The sequence below is a fragment of the Podarcis filfolensis genome, assembly GCF_964270895.1.
Source record: "Podarcis filfolensis genome assembly, chromosome: 16".
Taxonomy (NCBI): Eukaryota; Metazoa; Chordata; class Lepidosauria; order Squamata; family Lacertidae; genus Podarcis; species Podarcis filfolensis.
In genome coordinates, this window is record NC_139620.1 from 10,991,613 (window position 1) to 10,997,959 (window position 6,347).

Below are 6,347 nucleotides of genomic sequence, written 5' to 3' on the forward strand. Positions count from 1 at the left end.
TCTTAAAAAAAAAAGCACGATCTGCTTTTTGCCCCTGGGCAATTCGGCTCCAGGGACCATGCACTCGCTCCATAAGACGTGCATACATTTCCCCTTACTTTTTAGGAGGAAAAAGGTGCGTCTTATGGAGCAAAAAATACGGTAAGATTATTTCCCCCCCCCCCATAATGCAGATCCAGAAGACCGAGGCTGACAGCGAGTGACTCTTCTATGAACACATAGTGAGTCAGTGGCAGAGGTGAAATTTGAACTGGGGCCTTTCTGAAGTGCGGGTGTATATTTAAAGTGTTATTTCCCACCCTCAGAGAACCTTGGGAGCTGTAGTTTTTGATAAGGGGGCTGGGAGTTATAGAAAGCTGCAGTCGCCAGGGTTCTTTTGTCCGGGGGGGGGTTAACTTTAAAAGTAAGGTTTAGTATGAAGCGTTAGCCACTATATTGCATCAGGAAAGGTTCACCAGGTAGAAACTTGCTTCCTATCAGGTGGATTATGAGGCAGAGAAGCAGTATAAGGTGAGAGTGCCTTTTCAGGCAGAACAGGCTGCACCATTAGGAAGGGAGAGGCAGCCCACATGGTCTTAAAGGACAGCAAATAATAAACTACAGTGGTGCCTTGGTTCTCAAACTCCGAAAACCCAGAAGTAAGTGTTCCAGTTTTCGAACAATTTTTGGAAGCTGAACGTCCAATGTGGTTGTCGGCTATTGTTTCCAGGGCGCCTGCACCAATCAGAAGCTGTGCCTTGGTTTTCGAACATTTCGGAAGTCAAACGGACTTCCGGAACTGATTAAGTTTGGCGCTTTTGTTTTTGCTATTTTGCATTTTTGTTTTTGAGGCTTTTTCGGTTAATTTGTTTTTGTGATTGTGTGGAACCCAGTTCAGCTACTGATTTATTGATTGTGTGACTGCGGAAATGGATAACAGCCCCCCCTGCCAACAAGGACTATCATCAGTACAGGGAAGAAAATAATTAAATTTTCATGTTTATCATCTACAATATTGTCTTATTTATTTTATAGTACAGTACATTGATAATTGCTTTTATTTTATGGCTCAGTGGTCTTGTTAGATAGTAAAATTCATGTTAAACTGCTGTTGTTTTTTTAGGGGTTGTTTTTTAAAAGTCTGGAACGGGTTAATTCATTTTGCATTACTTTCTATGGGAAAGCATGCCTTGGTTTTGGAACGGACTTCCGGAACGGATTAAGTTTGAGAACCAAGGTACCACTGTACTTAGTTCAGGCACGTGGGTTCTTGTTAGGTCTCTTGCCTTTTATAACTAACCCTTTTACCCCCACCCAACACTACCAGATCCACAGTTGTGGCTGGATAGAGGCAGAGGCAGATAAAACAGGGTGGCTGAGGGGCAGAACGGATTACTCCCTGCTGTATAAGCCATAAGCCATACACCTCGTGACCCCCAAACACAGAAAAGTCTACATCTGAGTGACTGAATTATTGCATATTTTCCTTCCACCTCAGGGTGTACAGTGTACACGGTTCTTCTCTCGCTCATTTAATCCCTGCACAACAACCCTGTGAGGTAGGTTAGGCTAAGAGACAGTGACTGGCCCAAGGCCGCCCCATGAGCTTCCTAGCCAAGTGGGGTCTTGAACCCTCTTCTGGTCTCAGTCCGACACTAACCACTACACCACACTGCCTTTTGACTACTCACTGACTAGTTTGGTGGTTCTAACAAGCCCAGTTTAGAAAACAAACACACTTTTTGCTGTGTACACACTACATTTAAATTGTACACACCCAGAGCATCCTGGGAACTATTTTACTAAGACTGTTGGGAATTGTAGTTCTGTGAGGGGTAAACTACAGTTCCCAGACTTTTGGGGGGTGGGGTGGGGAGATGTATGGTGTGTATACAGCCATAGTTAATCGTTTAGGAAGCAGAAACCTCTGACCAATAACCTATTAATCTCCCAGGAGATCCTGCTCAATCTTCTGTCTGCCTTCGATTTAGTTCATTGTTATATTTTTGTCACGTACTGTATATGAGGAGACGGAAGGCATTTGGTTCCGCCCCCTGGCCTAAAATGTCATACCCAGGCCTCCTTAAGACAGCTATTTTAATCAATGGAATTTGTTATTAAGAAGCCCGTATCTGCTTAGGAATGTCTTCAGTCATTATTCAGGGTCTTAAGCAGTGTTTAATCCCCCAGGAAAAGGGATTGATTGTTAAACCACTGTGAGAATTGTAGCTCTGTAAAAGGAGCAGGGGTCTTCTCACAACTCTCGGTACCCTTAACAAACTACACCTTCCAGGTTTCAGTGTGGGGGTGAGGGTTGCCATATTTCAAAAAGTGAAAATCCGGACACTAAAGTTGTTGAGCTTTTATTGGCAAAGTTGTTGAGCTTTTCTCACTATTCTCCCCAGTTGCCTTAATAAAATTTTATTTTAATAAAATTATAATCGTGGAGATCTGTGCATAACAGTTTCTCTGCTGCATCTTGGCAAAACAGCCAAATACTGCTGAGCAGTACACACCCTGAACCGATCACATACATACGTAGATACATAATTTTATTTACCGTATTTTTCGCTCTATAAGACGTACCAGACCACAAGACGCACCTAGTTTTTGGAGGAGAAAAACAAGAAAAAAAAATATTCTGAATCTCAGAAGCCAGAACAGCAAGAGGGTATCACTGCGCAGTGAAAGCAGCAATCCCTCTTGCTGTTCTGGCTTCTGGGATAGCTGCGCAGCCTGCATTTGCTCCATAAGACGCACACACATTTCCCCTTACTTTTTAGGAGGGAAAAAGTGAGTCTTATAGAGCAAAAAATACGGTATATGCCGCCTTTCAAACAATGCTGAAGGTGGCTTTCAACATGAAGAAATGCAGAACAATGACATAGCAAAGTAGGCATAATGCATACCCTCCACCATCCTGCTGACCACAATTTTTAAATATGTTACATGCTTTTAAATATGTTTTGATTACTTTGTCGCTTTTGTGTTTGCTGCCCTGGGTTTTAAGAGGAAGAGGGGGTTAAATAAATAAACTTTGGGCCCTCTTCAATTACCGTATTTTCCCGTCTATAAGACACCCACATGTATAAGACGACGTCTATTTTGGGGGACTCCGATTTAAGAAAATGGGGGAAGATGGCCCCCGTGTATAAGATGCCCCCAAATTTTGGACATTATTTTTTAGGGAGAAAAACCAGTCTTATACAGTACACGGAAAAATCGGTACCACTCTGGGGGCACACTCAAGACTGTGTCATGCAAATTTCCTTCCTTTCAGGAGTTAATTTCCTCTCACTTGTTTGCCTCTGACCAGGCCTTCTTTGGTTGCTGACCTGTCAGCAAATATTGCCACCGTGTGGACTAGCGGCTTTCTTTGGCGATTAAAACAACCGCCCCGAAACAGTTATCTTCTAGAAGCCAAATTTCTGTTTGGTTCAATGCTACCACACCCACAATGTACACATGCGCTGCGCACACATTCCGCTGCGGTTGCTACCAAGTCACAAAGGTACTATGGACACAGAGGCCCATGGGCACCCCACACACACACCCGCAGCGACCCCCACCCACAAAAAGAAAAACCTGCTGATGTCTTGTTTGCCAGAGGCAAGGTCACAAACAGCAGCTGAGAAAAGCAAACAGCCCCCTTTCCCAGCTGCTAACACACACACCCCCACGTATTTGTTTAAGAGACTGGAGGAGACATGCATGGCAGCAATGAAGGATGTTTGCTGGGATGTCACAGCTGGAGGACGGGGAAGAAAGCAGAAATGACAAAATCGATAAAAGGCAGGAGTTCTGACTTTATACAAGTGCCAACATAGCTCAGAATAAGAAGCCTCTCAGATTAGGTCCCCACCATTTTCCTTCCCCAACCCTACTATGAACCTGTAGAGTGGGGGTCGCTTTAACCCTCACTCAGGACATCCTTTTTACCCTGTATTCACAATCATTTTGGCATATTGTGTTGTCAGGGCAGCTACACATGACCCCACTTTCAAAAGTTTCAGGGTGGACAAACTGCTTTATTTTCCCAGTTGGTGCGGGTCCCGTAACTTCCTTCTGAAATCCTGTAACTTGCTATGCCACACATATTCCTGTTTATTTTCCCCCCCCCCCATCCCTCTTTTCTTGCGCTGTGGCACAAGGGTGCCCCCTCCAGACGGCAATAATGTGGTAACCGCTGAGGACGCCTCACAGAACTACTAATAAAGCAAGCTTTTTTGCGTGTCTGGTCAAATCCACCAGGAATGTACTATACTGAATCAGTCACATGTTCAGGGCTGCCAACTTGAATAAAACAGGGGGAGTCCAGGTAAGCGATACCCATCAACTTTGTGGGGGCCCAGTCCCTTAAAATATTTTTTTGGGTGTGTGTGAGGGACCTCAGCCCCTTGCAGGATACACTGGCAAACTCACATACATAAACCAGCCTGGAAGGAGGGGTCCTTAGTTACTGGGTGGGATTTTGAGCATGGATCTCCCCTCATACCACACTGAGGCCACAGTCACAACATACATTGAAAGTGCATCCCCCCCAAAAAAATCTGGGAGCTATGGTTTGTTATGGGTGCAGAGAGCTGTTAGAATACTCCATTATTCTCACAAGGTTACAATGCCCAGTTAGCAATCGATCCCCCTTCCCAGGGAACTCAGAGAATTGTAACACTGTAATGGGGATCACCTAACAACTCTCAGCAGCCATAACAAACTACGGCTCCCAAAATTATTGTGGGTAGCCATGACAGTTTAAAGTTTCTGAGCACAATTCAAAGCGTTGGTGCTGACCTTTTAAAGCCCTAAACGGCCTCGGCCCAGTACACCTGCAGGAGCGTCTCCACCCCCATCATCCAGCCCAGACACCGAGGTCCAGCTCGGAGGGCCTTCTGGTGGTTCCCTCACTGCGAGAAGTGAGGTTACAGGGAGCCACTGAGAGGGCCTTCTTGGTAGTGGCACCCGCCCTGTGGAACGCCCTCCATCAGATGTCAAGGAGATAAAGAACTACACGACTTTTAGAAGACATCTGAAGGCAGCCCTGTATAGGGAAGTTTTTAATGTTTGATCTATTACTACTACTACTACTACTACTACTACTGTGGTACCTCGGGTTAAGAACTTAATTCGTTCCAGAGGTCCGTTCTTAAACTGAAACGGTTCTTAACCTGAGGCGTGCTTTTGCTATTGGGGCCTCCCACTGGCGTGCAATTTCTGTTCTTATCCTGGGGCAAAGTTCTTAACTTGAAGCAACCACTTCCTGGTTAGCGGAGTTTGTAACCTGAAGCGTCTGTAACCCGAGGTACCACTGTATTACTACTGTCACACCTCGGGTTACGAACGCTGCAGGTTGCATGTTTTCGGGTTGTGGACTGCGCCGAACCCGGAAGTACCAGAACGGGTTACTTATGGGTTTAGGCGCCTGCGCAGAAGCGCAAAATGACATCATGCGCATGTGCAGAAGCGCTGAATCGCATCACGCACGTGCACAGACGTGGCACTTCAGGCTGCGAATGCTGCGGGTTGCAAACGTGCCTCGCGCACGGATCAAATTCGCAACCCAAGGTATGACTGTATTATTCTGTTGAGAGCTGCCCAGAGTGGCTGGGGAAACCCAGCCAGATGGGCGGGGTATTGATAATAAATTATTACAGTGGTACCTCGGGTTACAGATGCTTCAGGTTACAGACTCTGCTAACCCAGAAATAGTACCTTGGGTTAAGAACTTTGCTTCAGGATGAGAACAGAAATCGTGCTCCGGTGGCGCGGCAGCAGCGGGAGGCCCCATTAGCTAAAGTGGTGCTTCAGGTTAAGAACAATTTCAGGTTAAGTACAGACCTCCGGAACGAATTAAGTTCTTAACCCGAGGTACCACTGTATTATATGGTATCACAGAGCTTTAAATGTATGGTGGGAATGTGGCCTTGATCCCAGCGCCACGATGCTCCCTTTGTGCCAGTAGCTGCCTGCACCCTTGCAGGATTCAGACCCAGGTGAAACCCCAGGCATCTCTCTCTCTTGTAAGGGTTGGCCTCTTCTGGCATGCAACCAAGGATCACCAATAACTCACCCCAACTTCAATTTTATGTTAGAAGAAATATGAAGAAAGGGAAGCAAACCCATTTTCTTAAACACTAGATGGACTAGCAGCAATTAAGAGCAGCAGCGGCAAAAGCTCCAACACAGGCATGTGGTGGGTGGAACATGCAGACCTCTGGCCTTCCTTTTGTATGGGCAGAGGTGTCTGGGCCCTGGGTGGGGTGGGGGCGAGGTCACATAGAGATGCCAAGCATAGCTGACACAACAGGACGCTGTTGCCATAGGAGCAAGCCACAGGAGAGGCCTAGTGACGGTCGCTATGGCAACGAAGG

General features: G+C 46.1%; 1 long non-coding RNA gene across 1 annotated transcript in view; it reads right to left on the reverse strand.

The window, feature by feature from the left end:
• The window catches only part of LOC310752035, a 71,267-nt gene extending 68,676 nt beyond the window's left edge, over positions 1-2,591 (reverse strand). The window contains exon 1 of the long non-coding RNA XR_014542811.1: positions 2,540-2,591. This is a non-coding gene — a long non-coding RNA (uncharacterized lncRNA). The remainder of the gene's footprint in view (positions 1-2,539) is intronic.
• Positions 2,592-6,347: the final 3,756 nt, after the last annotated feature.